Raw genomic sequence first — 20990 nt, 5'->3', positions numbered from 1 at the left:
TTTGAAATAATATATACTGTTATGTACTGGATTTATGGTGTTACACCACGTGTGTTGCTGGAGCCACTAACGGATCTCCAGTAACCTAGACTAGCTGTCTCTGGTCCTGTAATTGGCTAGCCCCAGGTGGCAGGAGTGGGTTCAAACCTATTGGCTGCCACCTAGGGGCTTGACTATATATACTGTGGCTGGTTGCAGTCCAAGCTTCAGTACAGTTCTAGCAAGAATAAAGAATGAGTTATCTTGTACTCAGCCTCGTGTCTTCCTGCACCAAAGAACCCACAACTTACAGTGGTGACAAAGGTGGGATCCGGCTTCGCCGATTAAGAGCTGAAGTCAACGAGGGGTCGGCAGCACACGCCGGTGGGAAGAGGCATTTCCCCCCCCAGGCCAGCTAGTAAGCCACACTAGCGGCCTCACACTCAGCATACGCATTCCCTGAGCCTAGAAGCAGGATCCGAAGATCGCAGGAAGCTGAAGGAAGAATGCCGAAGGTCGGCAAATTAAGAGAATTTAACGTGAAGCATCCGGAAGAATGGCAATCTTACCTTTCGCAAGTAGAAAACTATCTGAGAGCAAATCAGATTCCGGAGGAAGGCCTGAAGGCCGCCATGTTGCTTTGTATGTGCGGCCCAGCAACTTTTGACCTGGCAGAGAATCTTTTTGTGCCAATGCCCATCGAAGCAGTCTCATGAACAGACCTTAAAAAGAAGCTAACCGGGCACTTCCAGCCCAAGATGTCGGAGATGGCGTGGCGATTCAAATTCGACCAAAGAGTGCAGCTACCCGGGGAGACAGCTTCAGAGTTCATTGTGGGCCTAAGACAGGCCGCATGCCTTTGCAATTTCTCAAACATAGAAGAACGACTAAGAGACCGGCTCATCTGTGGCCTTCAGGACAGAACACTTCAGCAGAGACTGTTTGCTAGACCCAACTTAACATTTTCCGAGGCACAGGATGAGGTGATGGATGACAAAGCCGCGGGGACACGGTGCAGACAGTTCAGCCTACCAAACCTTCAAAAGTTGAAGATTCGGTCCATCTAGAGGTAGCCAAATGTGGCGGAGAATCGTCAGAAGAAGAAGAACCCAAGACCAGATCAACAGACTTCAAAGGCAATCCAATGCACAAAACCACAGCAACCACCAGCAAGGCAGTTCTCTTACCAAGATGTAAGGGGTGTGGAGGCAACCATGTTCATGCCAATTGCAGATTTCGTTCGGCCACGTGTAGAGCTTGCGGAAGAACAGGCCACATTGCGGTGGTTTGTAGAGCCTGCCAGAGAGACCGGCCACCCAAACGCCAGTTGGAAGAACCGACTAGGAGAGGTACTGGGGCCCAGGGTCCAGTTAGTGTGGGATTCTGCAGAAGCCATAGAAGCGTATGCTGCACTGGGGCTTGACGCCCCCTCAAACCCAAACTTAAGCTCTTGGTAGAGCTACAAGGAGTTCCATGTAAGATGGAATTGGACTCCGGCTCTGCTGTCTCAATCATTTCACAAGACACATTTGACTTCATGTGTAGGCACAGTAACAATTGGGCTAAATTAAGACCCTCAGATATCATTTTAACGGATTTTCAGAACACTCACGTTAAAGTTAAGGGTGAAGCCATGTTATTGGTAAAATTTGAAGGTTTTTTGGGGCACCTGGATGTAATAGTAGTAGGGGGCCAAAGAACGAATCTTATTAGACTTGATTGGTTTGATGCCTTAGGTATTCAGATTACTGGCATAAACTGGACACAAACTGCAGACCTCATGTCAGTGTGTGAAGAATACACGGATGTTTTTGATTCAACCCTGGGGACATACACAGGCCCGCCTATTTCTTTTAAGTTAGATCCTAACGTTGTTCCAATTAGGGTTAAACCTTGCAGGGTCCCCTTTGCATTAAAACTCAAAATTGATTCTGAAATCGATAAGCTTGTAGAACAGGGCGTGTTACAGCCTGTCGATGGGGGGGAGTGGGAAACTCCTATTGTCACCCCATTGAAGTCCAACGGGGAAGTTCACATTTGCGCTGATTATAAAAGCACATTAAATAAGGCCTTCAAGCAACACGCTTACCCTGTTCCTGTAGTCAACCATATTTTAGCCTCCTTGCAAGGAGGAACCATTTTTGCTAAACTTGATTTAGCACAGACCTATCAGCAATTGCCAGTTGATGAGGCCACAGCCGCGGCTCAAACAATTGTGACTCACAGAGGTGTGTTCAAAGTTAAATGCTTACAGTTCAGAGTCAGTGTTGCAGTGGGTATTTTCCAAGGGATTATGGAACGTATACTTAAAGGCATCCAGGGCGTCTTCCCTTATTTCGATGATGTTCTTATTGTAGGGGAATCCCCAGAAGTGTTGGCCAGAAGGCTCAGGGCTATTTTGCAGAGGCTTTGCGAAGCAGGCCTCAAATTAAAAAAGAACAAGTGTAGTATTGGGGTTTCATCAACAGAATTCTTGGGATTCCGAATTGATGCTAACGGCATTCACCCCGCTGATTCTAAAGTGAAGGCCATTAAGATGGCTCCTAGGCCCAAATCAAAAGGAGAGCTTCAAGCATTTTTGGGTCTCCTAAATTTTTATCATACATTCCTACCGCATAAGGCAGCAATAGCAGAGCCCCTCCACAGGCTACTTGACAAAAAAGGTCCTTGGAAATGGACTAATTTACATGAAAAAAGTTTCCAGGACTTGAAAGCACTACTGTCTGAAAACTCCACTGTAACTCATTACATAGAGTCTAAACCTGTATGTCTTGCATGTGATGCATCTCCCTATGGGGTGGGGGTAGTTACTTAGAGAAAAATGGGAAACAGGTTCCTATAGCATTTTACTCAAGGACCTTGTCCTCTGCTGAGCGCAACTATGCCCAGATTGACAAAGAGACCCTGGCCATAGTTGCTGGAATTAAAAAAATTCATGATTACTTATATGGCAGGGATTTCACTGTCTACACTGACCACAAACCTCTATTGGGACTGTTCACAACAGACAAGCAAACCCCCCACATACTATCTCCAAGAATGTTGAGATGGACTATTTTTCTGTCTGCATATAATTTTAAACTAATTCACAAACCTGGGAAGGAAATGGGCCACACTGATGGCCTCAGCAGACTACCACTGCCACTAATGGATCCAGATCCAGCTCCTGTTGCTAGAATACTGTCCATACAGGACATACCTGAGTTTCCCCTCCATGCAGGGGACATTGCTGCTGAAACTGCCACAGATAAAATACTTAGTAGAGTACTGTCATGGGTATACATGAGCTGGTTGGAAAAAAGTCCAGGCTCTGAATTTCAAAGTTTTTTTGTCAGGAGACATGAGTTGTCTTCACATAAAGGGTGCATTTTATGGGGGGACAGAGTCATAATTCCCACTTCCCTTAGAGACAGGGTCTTACAATCCTTACATGAAGGCCATCCAGGCATTGTCAGAATGAAAGCCTTAGCTAGAAGCTACCTATGGTGGCCTGGCCTTGATAAGGCCATCGAGGGTCAAGTCCATGGTTGTTATACATGCCAGCAATCGAGGCCTGAAATACCACAGGCCCCAGTTCACAGGTGGGAGGAAACGCACACTCCCTGGTCTAGGATTCACATAGACTATGCTGGGCCTTTTCAGGGGCAGCTTTTCCTGATAGTAGTGGATAGCTACTCAAAATGGCTGGAAGTAATTCCAGTTCCTAACATGACTACTGCTAGGACCATCCAGGTGCTGAGGAAACTCTTTGCAACACATGGGTTGCCTGATGTCTTAGTTTCTGACAATGGGGCCCAATTCACTGCTGCTGAATTTCAGGCTTTCCTTAGAGCTAATCTCATCAGACATGCAACGTCTACACCCTTTCATCCATCTTCTGATGGTCAAGCTGAACGCATGGTGAGGACAACAAAGGAGGCACTCAAGCTCATTTTTACAGGTGACTGGCATCACAGATTGGCAGATTTTTTACTCTGTCAGCATTCTACACCCTGCACGGCCACAGGTAAAAGTCCTGCAGAACTACGTTGGGGGAGGCATTTGATTACTAAACTGGACAGGTTGCATCCAGACAGAGTGGCAGCAGAAGCCTCTCGACCAAAGCCTCCGAGGGGGTTGCACACGGGTGATTGGGTTTGGGCCAGGAACTATGGTCAAGGGAATTTATGGGTTCCTGGTTGAATAACCAAGGCATCTGGACCCCTATCTTATGAAGTGGGGTTGGAGGGAGGGCGAGTTGTCAGAAGGCACATTGATCAACTCAGGAAAAGGTTTCCAGAATGGCCATTAAGTGAGGACTGTGTCATAAGTCCCTCCCCACCAAAGAGCCCACGAATTAACATATACAATTACAGAAAGGATGTAAAAAAACCCCTAGTTTTTCAAAACTACATGGAAGAAAATCTGTAAACATTTGAGCTGAATTTGGAAGCCTGCTCTCCTGGCAACCACTGGCCCCTAAAACTTTCCTTTCCAACACCTCAGAGTGGGGCAGCAACAGGAATGACCAGAATGAAGAGGTATTTGACTCCTTGCTAGGGCAACCTGTGAGGAGGTATATTTCTCCTGCGAACTGCTCCAGAAATTCCGTCTTATAATTTTGAGGGTGATTTGTTCTCCCATTTTGAATTAGACTAGAAACTTCCAAGGACCCTTCCAAACTCTGTTACTCTGTTATTCTGAATGAAGCTTTGTTTCCATGAATGACAGTGAGGCTATGCATGATCCATCAGCTTTGCTGTTTTGCTGCTGGCTGTTTGGTAGCCTTTCCTGACCCAAGCTACCACAGGGAAGTGACCCCAAACAATGCTAGATTTCCCATGGATTTTAGGGAGGATTGTGCTTTCTTATGGCTTGATGACATCTGCAGAAAGGACAGGGCTTTAACACAGTTTGTATAAAATTATCTGGGTTGATACAGACAGAAGCAAACACTCTATGAAAGAGTACGCAATAATAATTACTGAATATTTGGGATAAATACAGGAAAATAATTAATTCTGATCTCTCCTCTTCCATTATTATTGTTTTTCTGAAAAGAAAGGTGCTACACAGTCTGTTCAGTAGAGTTCATGTGTTTATTTTTTATTGTCAGGGCTTTTTTTCCCCTCATAGAACGCTCAGAATGGAGTTTGGGCACCTTTTTTGGATGGAACCTTGTAGGGTAGGCAAGGCGGGTTGTATGAGTTGTATGAGTTCCGGCACCTTTTTTTTTAAAGCACTGTTTATTGTTATTAGTTTTTTTTAATCCCGTCTTTATTTTTGTAAATAAATAACTCCTATTTTCTCCACAACAACAGCCCTCTGAGGTGAGTTGGGCTGAGAGAGAGAGACTGACCCATACTCACCTAGTCAGCTTTCATCCCTAAGGCAGGACTAGAACTCACAGTCTCCTGGTTTCTAGCCTTGCCAAACTGGCAAGACTTTAATCATGGATTATGTGAAAATAAAATCCTTTGAAACTCCTAGTTTGCAATAACTCTATTTGGCTGGTTTCAGGATTGCAAATACAAGGCCCAGTATTAAAAACAAGTGGAAATACAGATTTGATTGCATTTAAAACTCCTATATCAATCAGAACATTTTTAGGACTACATTTATAGACTGGTAGAGTATGACTCAGAAACCAGACATGAAAAAAATAGATTACATGGATGTAGAATCTGAATGCGGGACAATAAAGCGGCAAGTATGGGAAATTCAATGGAAGGAAAAAATTACATTTATTCTGAACATTATACTTAGAGAAAATTGGTATCAGATATTTTACTATTGGTATGATTACTAAATAAAAATGTTTTCAAAAAATGGCTGGAAATGTAATGAACAGATCAGATCATTTTTTTTCTCTTTTGGTGGCAATACCATAAAACTCAACAATTCTAGAAAATGAATCACATCGGTATGAAACAAAACTTTAATGATGAATTCTCATTTCAATAGATATTAAACTTAAGTAAACTATACATCCCCTCCAAGTATACTGAATTAGTTCTCTATATAATATCTGCTGCAAGAATACTGTATAATATGCTTCTTACTGGAAAGTTCATTTAATCCCTTCAGTGAAAGGTTAATGAAATACACTTTAATGTCTACAACAGCTTCCTTTTTTAAAAAAACAATTTTGAGACAGATTTCAACTCAAAGTGAACCCATTATTTTTCTATAAATTAAAACATGGATTGGTACTGCTGTAAGGCTGTTCCAGCTTATTTTGCACATTTCTTAAGGAAATTGATAATATCAAATTTGGGAAAATTAAATGTTGGAATACTTTTTTTTCTAATTTTAAAGAGGGGACATTCCTGTAGGATTCATTACATAGCATTTATTTATGCAGCACAGAACTTAGAGCTTCAGTGCAGTGTATCTGGAAGAAGGAAATATCTGTTCTAATATAAAAATAATCCTCAACTTAACAACAGTTCATTTAGTGACTATTCAAAATTACAACGGTACTGAAAAAAGTGACTTTTGACTGTTTTTCACACTTACGATCATTGCAGCATCCCCATGGTCATGTGATCAAAATTCAAATGCTTGGCAACTGGCATGTATTTATGACTGTTGCAGTGTCCTGGGGTCATGTGATCCCCTTTTGTGACCTTCTGACAAGCAGTCAATGGGGAAACTAGATTCATTTAACTGTGTTACTAACTTATCCCCTGCAGTGATTCACTTAACAACTGTGCCAAGAAGAGACATAAAATGGGGCAAAACTCATTTAACAAATGTTTCACTTAGCAACATAAATTTTGGGCTCAATTGTGGTCATAATTTGAGGACTACCTGTACATCATTTTTTCAAAATAATAATAACAATAATAATAACAACAACAACAACAACAATAATAACAATAACAACAACAACAACAACAACAACAACAACAACAACAACAACAACAATAATAATAATAATAATAATAATAATAATAATAATAATAATAATAATAATAAAAAGTTGGAAGGGATGTTTAAGGTCATCTAGCCCAACCCTCTGCTCAGGCAGGAAACCCTATACCATTTCAGACAAATGGCTGTCCAGTCTTTTCTTAAAAACTTCCAGTGTTGGAGCATTCACTGCTTCTGGAGGCAGGTTGTTCCACTGGTTAATTGTTCTAACTGTCAGGTAGTTTCTCCTTAGTTCTAGGTTGCTTTTCTCTTTGGTTAGTTTCCATCCATTCCTTCTTGCCCTGCCCTCAGGTGCTTTGGAGAATAACTTGGCTCCCTCTTCTCTGTGGCAGCCCCTGAGATATTGGAACACTGCTATCATGTCAACCCTCGTCCTTCTCTTCATTAAACTAGACATTCCCAATTCCAGCAGCCGTTCTGAAACAGTGGCTGCTGCACAGCTACTTATATGGTTGGCCACTAGGCAGCGGCCAATAGGTTTAAAATAACTTGTTCCTGCCCCAAATCTACCAATGATATTCCTGGAGACAACAAGTCTGGCTTGGTCCATAGCCATTACATAGGCATACCACCGAGTAACCTTAAGCAGCATTTAAATAGATACATGAATCAGTACAAGCAAAAACCTCAATATATTACACCTGAGATATCTGTTGATGCTATTCAGCATCTGATGCTTTCACAGTGGGTATTTCATCAATAATCAGTACTTGTGATTTCATCAACATGACTGTTAGCTTATTGGACATGTCTGCAGGCAGGTCTATCATTTTTTTGTTACAGCCTGGTTGATGAGGAGTTTTTGTATTGAGGCATACAGTTTCATAATATAACATTGATCATTATATTCAGAAGAAAGTCAGGGCAGCATAGAAATTAACAACTGAGTTGGGAATGTTTAACACAACCCTTTTCAAACTGCATTGCAAAAGCATTGATGGGCATAAATGGAATTCTTGCTTTTGCATTTTGTTTTCTAGTCAGGTTAAGTGCATCAGATATTCCAGCATTACTGAATAATCCAGTCTGTTTCCAAGGTACAGTGGTGGACATTTTTCTTTGCACGTGTCAACATAGCAAGTGGTGCAGCATTTGTCTGAAGTACCTTTAATATAAAATATTTTATTACATTCTCTGAGCCACCCATTTTCTGTTAAGAACATTAGCAATATTTCAAAAATACATTTTGAATTACAGTTGGCCACAACATATATGGAGCCTTCTACAATGGATGAAAAATACTTTATACAAGCAACCTCCCAGTCTTTGCTTTAACTCCCACACTGAGCATGTTGCATTTTCAGAGAGCCTACTTGTGACATTCTTGAATGCTGAATAATAGCTCAGCTATGCAGTATGTGGCTTATACCTGTAATTGTTTGCATTCCAACCTTGTGGTCTATTCTATTGCCCAAAATTCAGGATCCATTCTGAAAGCTATATGTATCTTTGTTTTGTATTTGATGCAGGTTCTGCACAGACATCAAGTCTGCACGGACATCAAAAGATGTTGAGACTCTAGAAAAAGTGCAGAGAAGAGCAACAAAGATGATTGGGGGACTGGAGGCTAAAACATATGAAGAAAGGTTACAGAAACTGGGCATGGCTAATCTAGTGAAGAGAAGGACCAGGGGAGGCATGATAGAAGTATTCCAATATTTGAGGGGAGAGAGTCAACCTGTTTTCCAAAGCACCTGAAGGCCAGACAAGGAATAATAGATGAAAACTGATCAAGGGGAGATTCAACCAGGAAATAAGGAGAAATTTCATGACAGTGAGAACAATCAACCAATGGAACAGACTTCCTTCAGATGTTGTTGGTGCTTCATCTCTTGGAGGCTTTCAAGAAGAGGCTGTACTGCCACCTGTCAGAAATGGTGTAGGGACTCCTACTTGGGCACGGGGTTTGGACTAGATGAACTACAAGGTCCTATTCTATTCTATTCTATTCTATTCTATTCTATTCTATTCTATTCTATTCTATTCTATTCTATTCTATTCTATTCTATTCTATTCTATTCTATTCTATTCTATTCTATTCTATTCTATTCTATTCTATTCTATTTGCATCATGGTCCTTAGTATTACAAGCCTGGTCAATTATACAGTAGTTTTTCTGAGGTTGTCTCTTCTTTCTTGATTAATATGTTGCTCCTTCTTAGATTAGACAGCTCATAGTAAAATAATCATGTATCAACATTAACATTAACCAAATAAAACATATCTTGTGGCTTTTCAATTCAATAAATACTTCCTCTGTGGGTCGTGTGCTTTAGATTACATTGCATTCACTGCTCCAAAGACCTATTGGAAAAGCACAGTCTTAACTGCGTTTTTAAAAAAGTTAGGAGAGCCTTGGGAGACAACTGTTCCAAAGCAAAAAAGGGCTTCTACCAAGGAAGCAACTTGATTCCTATCTCATTTGTTTTTGTCAAAGGAAATATTTTTCACCTTTTGCTGGTCCACACATGGAACAAGTGGGCAGACTTAAATCGATCAGATGGTCTCAAAGGTAATGACAACATGAGCCATTAAAAGGTTAATAGGCAAAAGCCAGCACCTTGAATTGAATATTTATTGCAAACATGGCAGTTCCCACCAGTACTGACCTGTCAGCAAAAGAGAAGCTGCATTCTAAGCTAGTTGAAGTTCTGGATAGACCTCAAAGGCAACTCTATGTAGAGCAAATTACAGACATCCAGCTGTGAGAAGGGCAGGTACTCCTATTGTTAGAGCCTCTTGATTTTTTTTAAAAAGCCAAAATGGCACATCAGTCAAATCTGGGCATTTCTGGGCTGTGAATTCCTCTTGCTTTTCCATCAGGAACTGCAAGAAGAGAAGGAACCCCAAGTTGCATATGTGCTGTTTTGGAGCAGCATCACCTCAGTCAGAACTAGAGAAAAAGGAGTACTAGAACTTGAAGGTTTCTGAAGAAACAGCCTCTCCATCTTGCTGAGTTTCAGCAACAACCTGCTCTGTTCCAGCCATCCTCTCTCCGGGACCTCTACCACAACTGCTGCATGGTTGGAAATAGAGCTGAGGATCATCAGCAAATTAAAGATATATCACAAAAACAGATTATCTTTCCCAGCAGCTTCATGCAGATATTAAAGAAAATAAGGAAGCCCTAAGCCTAGCATAGAGAAGCACTAATGATTTGTCTTCTTCTCCCTTGCTGATTAGAAGAACTGACCACAGACAGTACTATAATTGATTCTATTGGATGCTGCTGGATACCAAGCAACACATGAAGTGGTACAATCTCTTCCCTCCATTCCCAAGTCTTGCCATAGGTCATCTACAAGAGAATTTATGTTTTGAAGAGGTCCTGATAATCCAAACAGGGACCTCTCCAATTCCTGCACCATTATCTTCTCAACAATCTTAACAAATGGGAAGCACCAAAATCTAATAAATAAACAAATAAGCTATCAATTAATTAATTAAATATCTTCCCAGTTATTTGAGTATCTATCAGCCTTATAAAATTAAAAGCAAAGTGTGACACATTATGATAATTACTTAGCCAAGGCTCAATTTCACAACTACTGCACCGCTCCCATTATTATCACTGAGTAGTAAAGAACATTTTGAAGCCTCTCCTCTGAGTATCTGTCAGCCTTACTAGGCAGACCTACAGGAAACACAGCCAGATAAGCTAATTCTAAAGGTAAAGGTAAAGGTTGCCCCGCACATGCGTGCTAGTCGTTTCCAACTCTAGGGGCCGGTGCTCATCTCCGTTTCAAAGCCGAAGAGCCAGCGCTTGTCCGAGGATGTCTCCGTGGTCATGTGGCCGGCATGACTAGATGCCAAAGGTGCACGGAACGCTGTTACCTTCCCACCGTAGTGGTCCCTATTTTTCCACTTGCATTTTTATGTGCTTTTGAACTGCTAGGTTGGCAGAAGCTGGGACAAGTAACAGGCTAATTCTACTTTATTGTAAATCTATATTTATAGAATCTTGCAAATCTGAAGCACAATTCTGCTTTCATCTTTACAGCCTGATAACTTAGGGTCTCCCCTGAAATCAACTATGGGCTATGCTCTCTCTTATCTGACTGTTAGTCTGGTCTCTCAAGATCATTCCCACATACCATTAAGTGTCTGCTCTGTCTGCTCAAGGAAGATGTAAAGTGTGCTAAGGACATTATAGTGGTGTACCTCAATGACAAGTTACAATTTGAATTAAGTGCACTTATCTCTCAGGTACTGTCAGAGATACATTTCTACAAACTGTTTAAAGTTACTAACTTATCCAAAATATCACTGAGCCATCTCAAGGGCATGTTTTAATGATCTTCCCTTGGCAATCTTAGAGGATAGATATAAGACTGTACTAGCCTCTGGGACTTTGTTCACCACCTAGAGCCCCCTAGGTTAGGTGGTTTAGAAATATTATGAATGAATGAATAAAGTTAATAAATTAAGGCTATTAGAATTAATAAAACACAGGGGTTTTACACTATTTCTCAAATGCTTATGCATTTGCGGAAGAACAGGGTAGAACAATGGCTTATGACCCTGTTTTACCGGTCTACTATAGAGAGCATCCTCTCGTACTGTATTGTGGTTTGGTATGCTGGTCTGACAGCCACGGATAGGAAAACATTACAGAGGGTGGTTAGCACAGCACAAGACATCGTGCGCTATCCCCTGACACCACTGGATGACATCGCCAGGGCTCGCTGACTTGGAAGAGTGAGGAAAATTCTCAGGGACGACTCACACCCTGGATGGTATCTCTTTACTCTCCTACCATCGGGTAGGAGATATAGGAGTATAGCCAGCCGTACCAACATGCTGAAGAACAGCTTTTATCCATGGGCTGTTAGGTTTTTGAATGAGAAATAATTTTATAAACTTTATGCATGATTGACTTGTGAGGCTGGTGCGTTGTGCAATTAGCTCACATTGTGTAATAAGATGGAGGGTTTGTGTCACTGTAAGTTGGGTGTGGGGGCAGGAAGGGAGGCTCAGCCAATCTCAATGTATACATGGTTGTACTTTGACAATAAAGGTTCATTCATACTTATACATTTTTTTTAAAAAAATCCTGTAGTCCCTTAATTCAGAGTAAAGCTGGGCAGCTGAATTGAGCTGAGTTTTGCCTGGATGCCCTTCCTGACACCTATGTGGAGTTTGCAGCAGATATTTTTTCTTTGTGCCTTAAGAGAGATGCATCTGCTTCTGTCTAGGATTGAATCTTAACCTTTTGATTGGGAGGGAAGCATCTTCACTACTAGTGCCACCATGCCGCTCATACATATAATACATGTACATATTCATGTACATGCACATACATACACATATACATAGTGGATACAAATCCAAAAGTGACATATAGAGTACTCAAATTCCACTTTTACAAACACTCTCAACAACTTCTGGTGTTCTGCAAAGTATACATTTAGTTGAAAGTTTCATTGGGCAATTCTTTTGCATTTATTTATATATTCCAGGCATTGACTGTTTATAATATAATACAATTTATGTATTTTATTCAATTTTTATAGCATCTGTTTATCTATTTCTATCAATGACTCGGAGCAGCTTACAATTCAAAAATATATAACAATTTAAAAAACAAAAACATTTTTCAAAAAATAATTCTAATAATATAATATAGTAATATAAATAATATATAATGATAGTGTAGTACAGCACAGCACAGCACAGCACAGCACAGCACAGCACAGCACAGCACAGCACAGCACAGCACAGCACAGCATAGCATAGCATAGCATAGCATAGCATAGCATAGCATAATAGTAGCAATATAGTATTGTGCTTCAATTGTATCTGACTGAAGAAGGGGCTTCTGTTCAGGGCAGTCCTTTGCCCGCAGACTGAAGAGGGGCAGATCAAAGCTCTCTCAGTCCTCAACATTGGTGGGATTCAAATATGTGAACAACCAGTTCTCTGTGTGGATGCTGCTTCTGGAAGTCCATTCTGGGCCTGGGCAACAAAAAATTAGCTACCAGTTCTACAGAACTGGTGCGAACTAGCTGAATCCCATCACTGGCCCTTGAGTGTCTGACTGGAACATGGGGTGTGTGACAGTTACTGTCAGCTGGTTGCATCATGACCAAGGAATAAGATGAAGCCGGCCTAAGCAAAAGACAAGAGAAAAGAAATTACAGGCATGTTTCCTGCAATGTCCTTCCATTATATAAAACCTGAGAATTCCACCATACATCAGCCAAGAAAAGCAGATAAAAACTCCCTCACACTCCTTAGACTGCAGCTACTTGAGGGCAACAGAGAAGCTTTTGTTTTTCATAACAGCTTAAGTTAAGTACCCATATGTGTATGTTCTTATGATCCCTTTGTGTTGCATCTCATGCTTTTATAGGTGCATAGTTTCTGCCAGGAGTTTAATCAAAGTGTGAACATACATGTTGCCTCTGTGCGCGCACACACAGGATTAATCAAAGTGGGTTCCAGTGAGTCGTCTGTGTGTGTTTCTGTGTGCTCCTTGTGTTACGACAGAGTGTATGTGTGTCTATGAAGGAGAGTGCACACCCTCTGTTCTGAATCTACGGTAGAGGGAGGGGTTTAGAACAGAGGAGCTGGCAGCATTCCAAACTACCTTCCCTGAGAAATGGATTAAGAGGGATTTCCCCCCCCCTCAGGATTTTATTTTCTTCTTTATTGCTTCCAGTCAGATCTGGCCTATTTTCTAACCTGATCTTTTGCTGCCTTGTTCAGATTTAGTCTCATTCTGTTTTCAGAGAGTTATGTTGATGGACAGATGGACAGGCAGAAAGAGACCTAACCTCCTTTACAGATTTTCTTTCCAACATTATGTTGTGTTGGAAAGAATAAGTGGAAATGTGGAATAGTATAAGAACTGGCTGAGATCTTTGCTAATTTCACACAGATAAACCCCCTATGGGATATTCTTTTCTCATCTTTACTGTCTTTACTGTCTAAACCTCTATCCAAGGAGGCTGGATGTATGTGTTATTTTTAGGATTTTTTAAAAACTTGGCTACTGACAATTCCAGATCTGGACACTGTGCCATCAAATATCCATAGCGCTGTCCAATTCTGATTAATATTAACTTTAGGCTCAGTGAAGCACAGATTAATCCTCTGATTAAATCTTTTAATTTCCCCCCCTCAAATTTGCCGTTAAAATAAAGATTTTTTAAGTAATCAATAAACACTGAATCCTGCAAAAATAAATAAAGAAATAAAATGATTTGCTCTTTGCCAAGCATTCAAAGCAGCTGCAAAGACATCTCTTTAGAGAAGCTTTTAGAACTTTTAAGAGCTCAGCAAAAGAAGCCATAAGGTAGTACACAGTCATCCAAACTCCAATATGGTTCCTTTCCTATATTATAGAAGATACAATTTGGATGAAAAGTGATTGTGCAACTAAGCGTGTTCACTTAACCGAATATGAATAATAAATTGGTGGAATGGAAACAAAATTTGAACTATCTGGAAATGAAAGACTTCCTCATAAACAGCACACTCCATATTATCAAAATATAAATTCCATTTAATTTATTGCATCTCACTTCCTGTATCTAGAACTGTACCACTATTAGATTTACAGTCCTTCATCCAAAGGTCACAGCCTCTTTCTCCAAATACAAAAACAAGTATGTGTGTAATGGCTAACAACACTCTTTCCTCTGAAATAGGCCAGTTTTCATTAATCAGCTTTGAAGCTAGAATTGTAATTGGCTGGCACCGTTAGCAGAAATAATTATTTGGCATCTTACCAGGACTCAACAGTATGGAGGCAAATTTAATCAGACGTCTACTTGCAGATGGACAGTCCTTTACAGCCAAGCTGCAATGTCAATGAAATATAACTTGAGCATAGTCTTAATCTAGTACAGGGGTGTCAAACTCAATTTCATTGAGGGCCACATCAGCATTGTGGTTGCCCTCAGGGGGGCCGGGTGGGTATGGCCTGGGTGGGCGTGGCCTACTGGGTGGGCATGGCCAGCTCTACATCGTTCGTATCAAGGGTGCCTATCGGGGCCTGGGCAGGAGTGGGACAGAACTGGGGGTCTCTAGCAGAAGGAGGGTCTCTGGGCCAGGGCCAAGGCAGTGGGGGCCGTTCCCTCACTGTTTCCAGGATGGCTTCGGGGGCCACATGAAACCACTTTGCGGGCCGGATCCGGCCCCCGGGCCTTGTGTTTGACATGTCTGATCTAGTACTATATGGATTATGACAAAAGTCTTATTTTGCTGTTGTAATGGGAAGGGCTCAGGTGGAATGGAATGGAAAGGAAAGTAGAGGTGTTACATCTTGGAACTGGGAAGAAAGAGACAAAGAGAGGATTCTGGCAACAATTAAAAACTCAGAAGATATGTCCAGAACATCCCTATCATTCCTGCCAACTCCTCCAGTTAAGGACTGAATTGACAATGGAATCCACAGGCTGTTCACAAAAATAGGAATTGGGGAGTGATACCAATAGAGGAGAATATTTGAATATATTTTGGGGACTGAGCCAATCTATAGATTTTGAGTTATTGTCTACAGTAGTTGTTCATCCCAATCCTGGGACAGAAGAAACACAGGGCATAGTCAAGGCAGTCTGTATCATGTTCTTCTAAAGCTGGTGAGAAAGATATGCTGATGGTGTCAACGCTGCTAACATCTGATGTTCTTGCTTTGACAACAGATGGAAATGTAGTCATTTTTTCTCTATCACTTTTAGAGTTCGTTGATGCTGGGAGGGGGAATGTGGATGGGAGTCCAGCTAGTCATAACAATAATAACTCAGCCATGGGAACCCAAGGTTATTAGGTCCAGAGTTGATAGAAATTTGGCGGGCAGGAGAGATGGGGAGAAAGCCCATGCTTCAAGTTAATTGGGGATTGTAAGTTATGACTATTAATTGGAGGAGGGAATTGCACTTTTCTACTTTGTGCAAAGGGGAGGGGAATTCAGTTTTTGGCTTCAACTATGTAGTGTCGATACTTTGTTTCTCGAATAAAAGATTCTTTAAGGAAAACAATGCCTCAAAGTTCTTTTGAAGAGATTCATCTGTCGGAACCATGACAGATGGTTGAAATCCTTTCAATGACAAAGCTCTTTACTGTTCCTCTTTCTCACAAACTAGAACCTGGTTCTCCAGGAACTAAAATTAAACAGAAAGACAATATGGGACTAGAAGAAAATTGTTAGTAAGACAAGTTAAAAAACATTTGCAAATGTCCCTTTCCTAAAAAAAGGGGGGGGGAGGGGAAATTCAGAAAACCAAAAGGCCACAAGGACCATTAAGAGACTGTAAAATGTAAGTATCTTTGAAAAAAATGTGAAAACTACTGTATATTAGAAGCTACCTTAATAGGTTAAACTCACTTCATTTTTTTTGCTTGGTAATTTCCTTAATAGATTATGGGAACTCTGCAGGCATTATATATCTAGCTCCAGCTTTTGACAAAGAATTCCATGAAATGATGATTAGTAAGCTAGTTATGTGTGGGTTGGATAACCAAACAATTAAGCAAATACATATTGCTTCAGAATTTTACCAAAAGAATGCTCATCAAATTAGAGACAAAGCATGAGTGAAGTAATTCAAGGATTAATCTTTATTATTCTTCAATATTTTTTAGGCCTTGAAGAGCTTCAAATTTAAAGGTAAAGTGGTACTTCATAGTGTACATGGGCACCCATGTCACCTCTGCCTGAAGCTCCTTAAAAAGGTCCTGAGATTGTGTGGTAGCTACAAAGGTCAAGCACTGTTGTCTCTGGTTTCCCAATTTAATGAATCTAAATTACAGAAAAACCCATTCCAACTGAATGTTGGAAAACATTTCCAAACAGTAAAAGAATCTTGAAAGTGAAATTATATATTTGGAGAGGAAGTGAGGTCTCTATCTGCAGAAGTTCATGCATTAGTGAGTAGCACCTATTGGCATCTACATTCTGCCAGTTAAATGCTTAGTGGAAGGGACTCTTGCACCCTATGACCAGTTGGACCAGTTGACACATAAGGACAGGAAATGTACATTTGGGATGCTGAAAATGTGCCTTTGATCCTCTTCTAATTTGGGGCAGCACATGAGAAGTTTGGAAAAGGTGTCCCTATTGTACAATAATGATCAAACCACAAGGGCCTCTGATCCCTGAAATTTAAAAAGCCTGAAAGCAGTTAAGTGAGGAGAGGCAAATTACAGCAGGAGAATGCATTTTTATCCCCTGCATGTTAAATTAAGTATTAGAAATGAGAAGACACACTTTCATTTTGCAGTTGTGATATATGTGTTAAATAAATATATATCTGTATGTTTATTCTGGCCTTTACATGATTTTTCTCTAAGGCTGCATAACGCAACCAAGTTCTAAGCCTGAATGCCTCATTCAAATCTGCTAGGTCTCTTCCCCTTCTAAATAAAGCCTTTGCAAAACAGTTTAACCAGTCTTCTGTGGTGAAATGTGAATTACAAATGTCATTTACTTTAATAAATGATAAGCTAGGTACTGTTTTAAAATTGACAGTGATTGTTGGTTTGCTTTGACTTCAAAAATGGATGTTTGAACTAGTCATATTTATGAAGAGCAATCCAAAGACATAGTTATTTTTGAATACAATTCATTTCCAAACAATGTTTCAAAGAATGCCAAAATATAGAAAAATGAATAAAGTGTATTGAACAGAATATTTTTTAAAATGAATTTCATTGATTGTCTACCACCTATAAAAGTTTTAGAATTGCAGAATTGCATTTCTGCTCATTTTTCCTAAGGGAAAAATGCATTCAAAAGGCATTAGGGCTTTCAGCGAAGCATCCAGGCTGGATATTTTTAATGTTTGAACTAACCAAGTATCAAAAGGTTGGGGTCAGACTATTCTTCAAGACTATTTCGGCTTACAAGACCTTCCAGGTTTTAAAAATCAGCATAAGTTGTCTTATTTCTTATGAAACCTTCTAAGAAGAAAATTTATGGAACTTTCTCCCAAGTAATGTAAAATCAGCTTCTTCAGTTTCAGTATTTGAATCAATGCCTAAACTCTGACTTTCAAAATAATTCTATTGAATACATTTCTTGATATGTATTTATGTTGGATGTGCCACTGTAATTTTTTAGCTATGACTGCGAAATGTTCTTGGAATGTTAAGATTTTACTCATACAGTTTTATTAATAATGCATTTTATTGATTTGTTGTTGGTCATTTGGAATAGTAAAGAAAGGCAATTTTTACACATATATAGTGTCTCTCTCTGTGTGTTTGTGGTGTATGATAGTATATCAATATACTAGTATTGTGGTAGTAGTCAAGGACTAAAAGACAGTGGTGGTGCTAAATGTAGCAGTGCCAAGTGACAGCAACATCAGGAAGGAGTAGGAGAAGCTGGAGAAGCACCAGGGCCTGAAGGAGGAACCGGAGAGGATGGGAAAGTAAAGACCAAGGAGTGATTCCCAGTAGTGGTAGAAGCACTTGGGGCTGTGCCTCCTAAGAAGGGAGAGTGGCTCCAACAGCACCCAGGAACGACATCAGAGCTCTCTGTCTAGAAAATGCAGTGCTAGGAACAGCTAGTATATTGCACAGAATTCTCAAACTCCTAAGCCAGTAGTAAAGGATCTGAGATTGAGCAAGACACATATCACCCATGAGGGTGAAAAGAAGCCTTTGAATAGGAACAGAAGCTTATCTCAAAAGTGGAGCAGGCAGAAAACACAATATAATCTATTGGGGGCCTCATTGAGTGGACTCTGGTAGATATGTAATACAGTGGCACCTTGGTACTCATTGTTAATTGGTTCTGGGAGGTGGCAATGAGTACCAAAAATGATGAATACCAAAGAAATTTTCCCACAAGAAATAATATAATGAGTCACAAGGTAGCCAACACTGACAAGTTCTAGCTTGTGCATTGAGTACCAAACAAATGCTAAGATTTTCAGGTCAAAATGCGGTGAGTACCAAATTTGATAAGTTTCAAAGCAGCTTAGTACCAAGATACCATTGTAGTTCCCAATTCTTAATGATTTAAAATTGAGTAAGGCCCTCCAGCATCATGTTAACCGACTTCCAAAATGCCCCAGTAAAAGTTAAGGGGGAGGCCACCCTTTCCGTGCGGTTTAAGAGGTTTCAGGGGCACTTGGATGTTATCGTAGTCGAAGGCCATAGGACCAGTTTAGTCGGGTTGGACTGGTTTGAGGCATTGGGCATCGTAATATCTGGCATTCACAGATTGCAGGGAAACAACATCGAATCTGTCTGCAAAGAGTTTGCAGACATATTCGATAGTAAGCTGGGGAGGTACACAGGGCCCCCATTTCATTTAAATTAAACCCCAGTGTCTTACCTATTAGAATCAAACCTAGGAGAGTCCCCTTTGCACTCAAGCACAAAATTGAGAAAGAGCTAGACAAACTAGTAGAACAGGGGGTCCTGCAGCCGACAGACGGGGGAGAGTGGGAGACCCCAATAGCCACTCCCCTCAAAGCTAATGGGGAGATCCGTATCTGTGCCGATTATAAATGCACACTAAATAGGGCCCTAAACCAGCATGCTTACCCGGTCCCCACGGTCAGCCACGTTCTCGCTTCCCTCCAAGGCGGCACCATCTTTGCTAAACTAGACCTCGCGCGGGCGTACCAGCAGCTGCCAGTCACCATGGAGACAGCAGCAGCACAAACAATTGTAACTCATAAGGGAGCCTTCAGAGTTAACCGCCTGCAGTTTGGAGTAAATGTAGTGCCTGGGATTTTTCAGGAGGTAATGGAGTGAACACTTAAGGGCATCCAAGGTGTATGCCCTTATTCTGACGATGTCCTCATTGCTGGAGAAACAGAGGAAGTGTTAGCAGACAGACTTAGGGCAGTTTTACAGAGGCTTCACTCTGCAGGTCTCAAACTAAAAAGAGACAAATGCAGCATAGGGGTTACATCCACAGAATTTTTGGGGTTCAGGATCGATGCCAGCGGGATTCATCCCGCAGAATCCAAAGTGAAGGCCATTAAGATGGCCCCCACTCCCAAGAACAAGGTGGAACTGCAAGCCTTTCTGGGATTATTAAACTTTTACCACTCCTTCCTACCCGACAAAGCAGCCATAGCTGAACCCCTGCATAGACTCCTAGATAAAAAAGCTGCATCGAAATGGACCAAGGTCCATGACAAAAGCTTCCAGGACCTAAAGGCTCTACTGTCCAACAAGACCACGGTCACCCATTTCATAGAAACCAAACCTATCTGCATTGCTTGTGATGCTTCACCATATGGAGTGGGAGCAGTGCTAAGCCATCTGGAGGGAAATGGTACTAAGGTTCCCATAGCTTACTACTCTAGAACCTTGTCAGGGGCAGAAAGGAACTATGTACAGATAGACAAGGAAGCCCTGGCAATAGTGGCTGGGGTCAAAAAATTCCACGACTATCTGTATGATAGGGAGTTCACAGTGTTTACGGACCATAAGCCTCTATTAGGTTTATTCACCACTGACAAACCCCACAAATAGGATGCTCAGATGGTCCATATGCCTATCAGCTTATAATTTTAAACTGATTCATAAGCCAGGGAAAGAAATGGGCCATGCAGATGGGTTAAGTAGGCTACCCCTAGCAAACAGAACCAGATCCGGTGCCAGCTGCACAGATACTGGCAATCCAAGAGCTACCGGAATGCCCTCTCCATGCAAAGGACGTTGCAGCAGAGACAGCCTCAGACAAAATCCTGAGCAGAGTTCAGTCTTGGGTATTCACAGGGTGGCAGGATAAAAGTCCAGGCCCAGAATTCCAAGCGTATTTTGTAAGGAGGCATGAACTGTCCGCACATAAAGGATGCCTGTTGTGGGGTAGTAGGGTTATTATACCATCAACACTAAGAGATAGGGTGCTAACAGAGTTGGTGAATTTGTGTTGGGGCCATTCATATCATAGTTTGCAGCAATGTTCTGAAATTTCCTAGGTGCAACGCTGAATAATAAGCAGCGTTAATTATGGAAGTGTCTATATGCAAACTCATCTATTCATGAAAATAGTTTACACTGCATAATACACAAAATTGGAAATCAAAATGAATTTGTTTACACCAAGCACCAACTTATTTGAACATAAACTTTTTAAAAATTCTAAAGATCAATGAACCATATTTGATGTAAGCATTAACTCA

Source organism: Vipera ursinii, assembly GCF_947247035.1.
Source record: "Vipera ursinii genome assembly, chromosome: 1".
NCBI lineage: Eukaryota > Metazoa > Chordata > Lepidosauria > Squamata > Viperidae > Vipera > Vipera ursinii.
The sequence above is the reverse complement of the archived record's forward strand: the minus strand, read 5'-3'. Positions refer to the sequence as shown.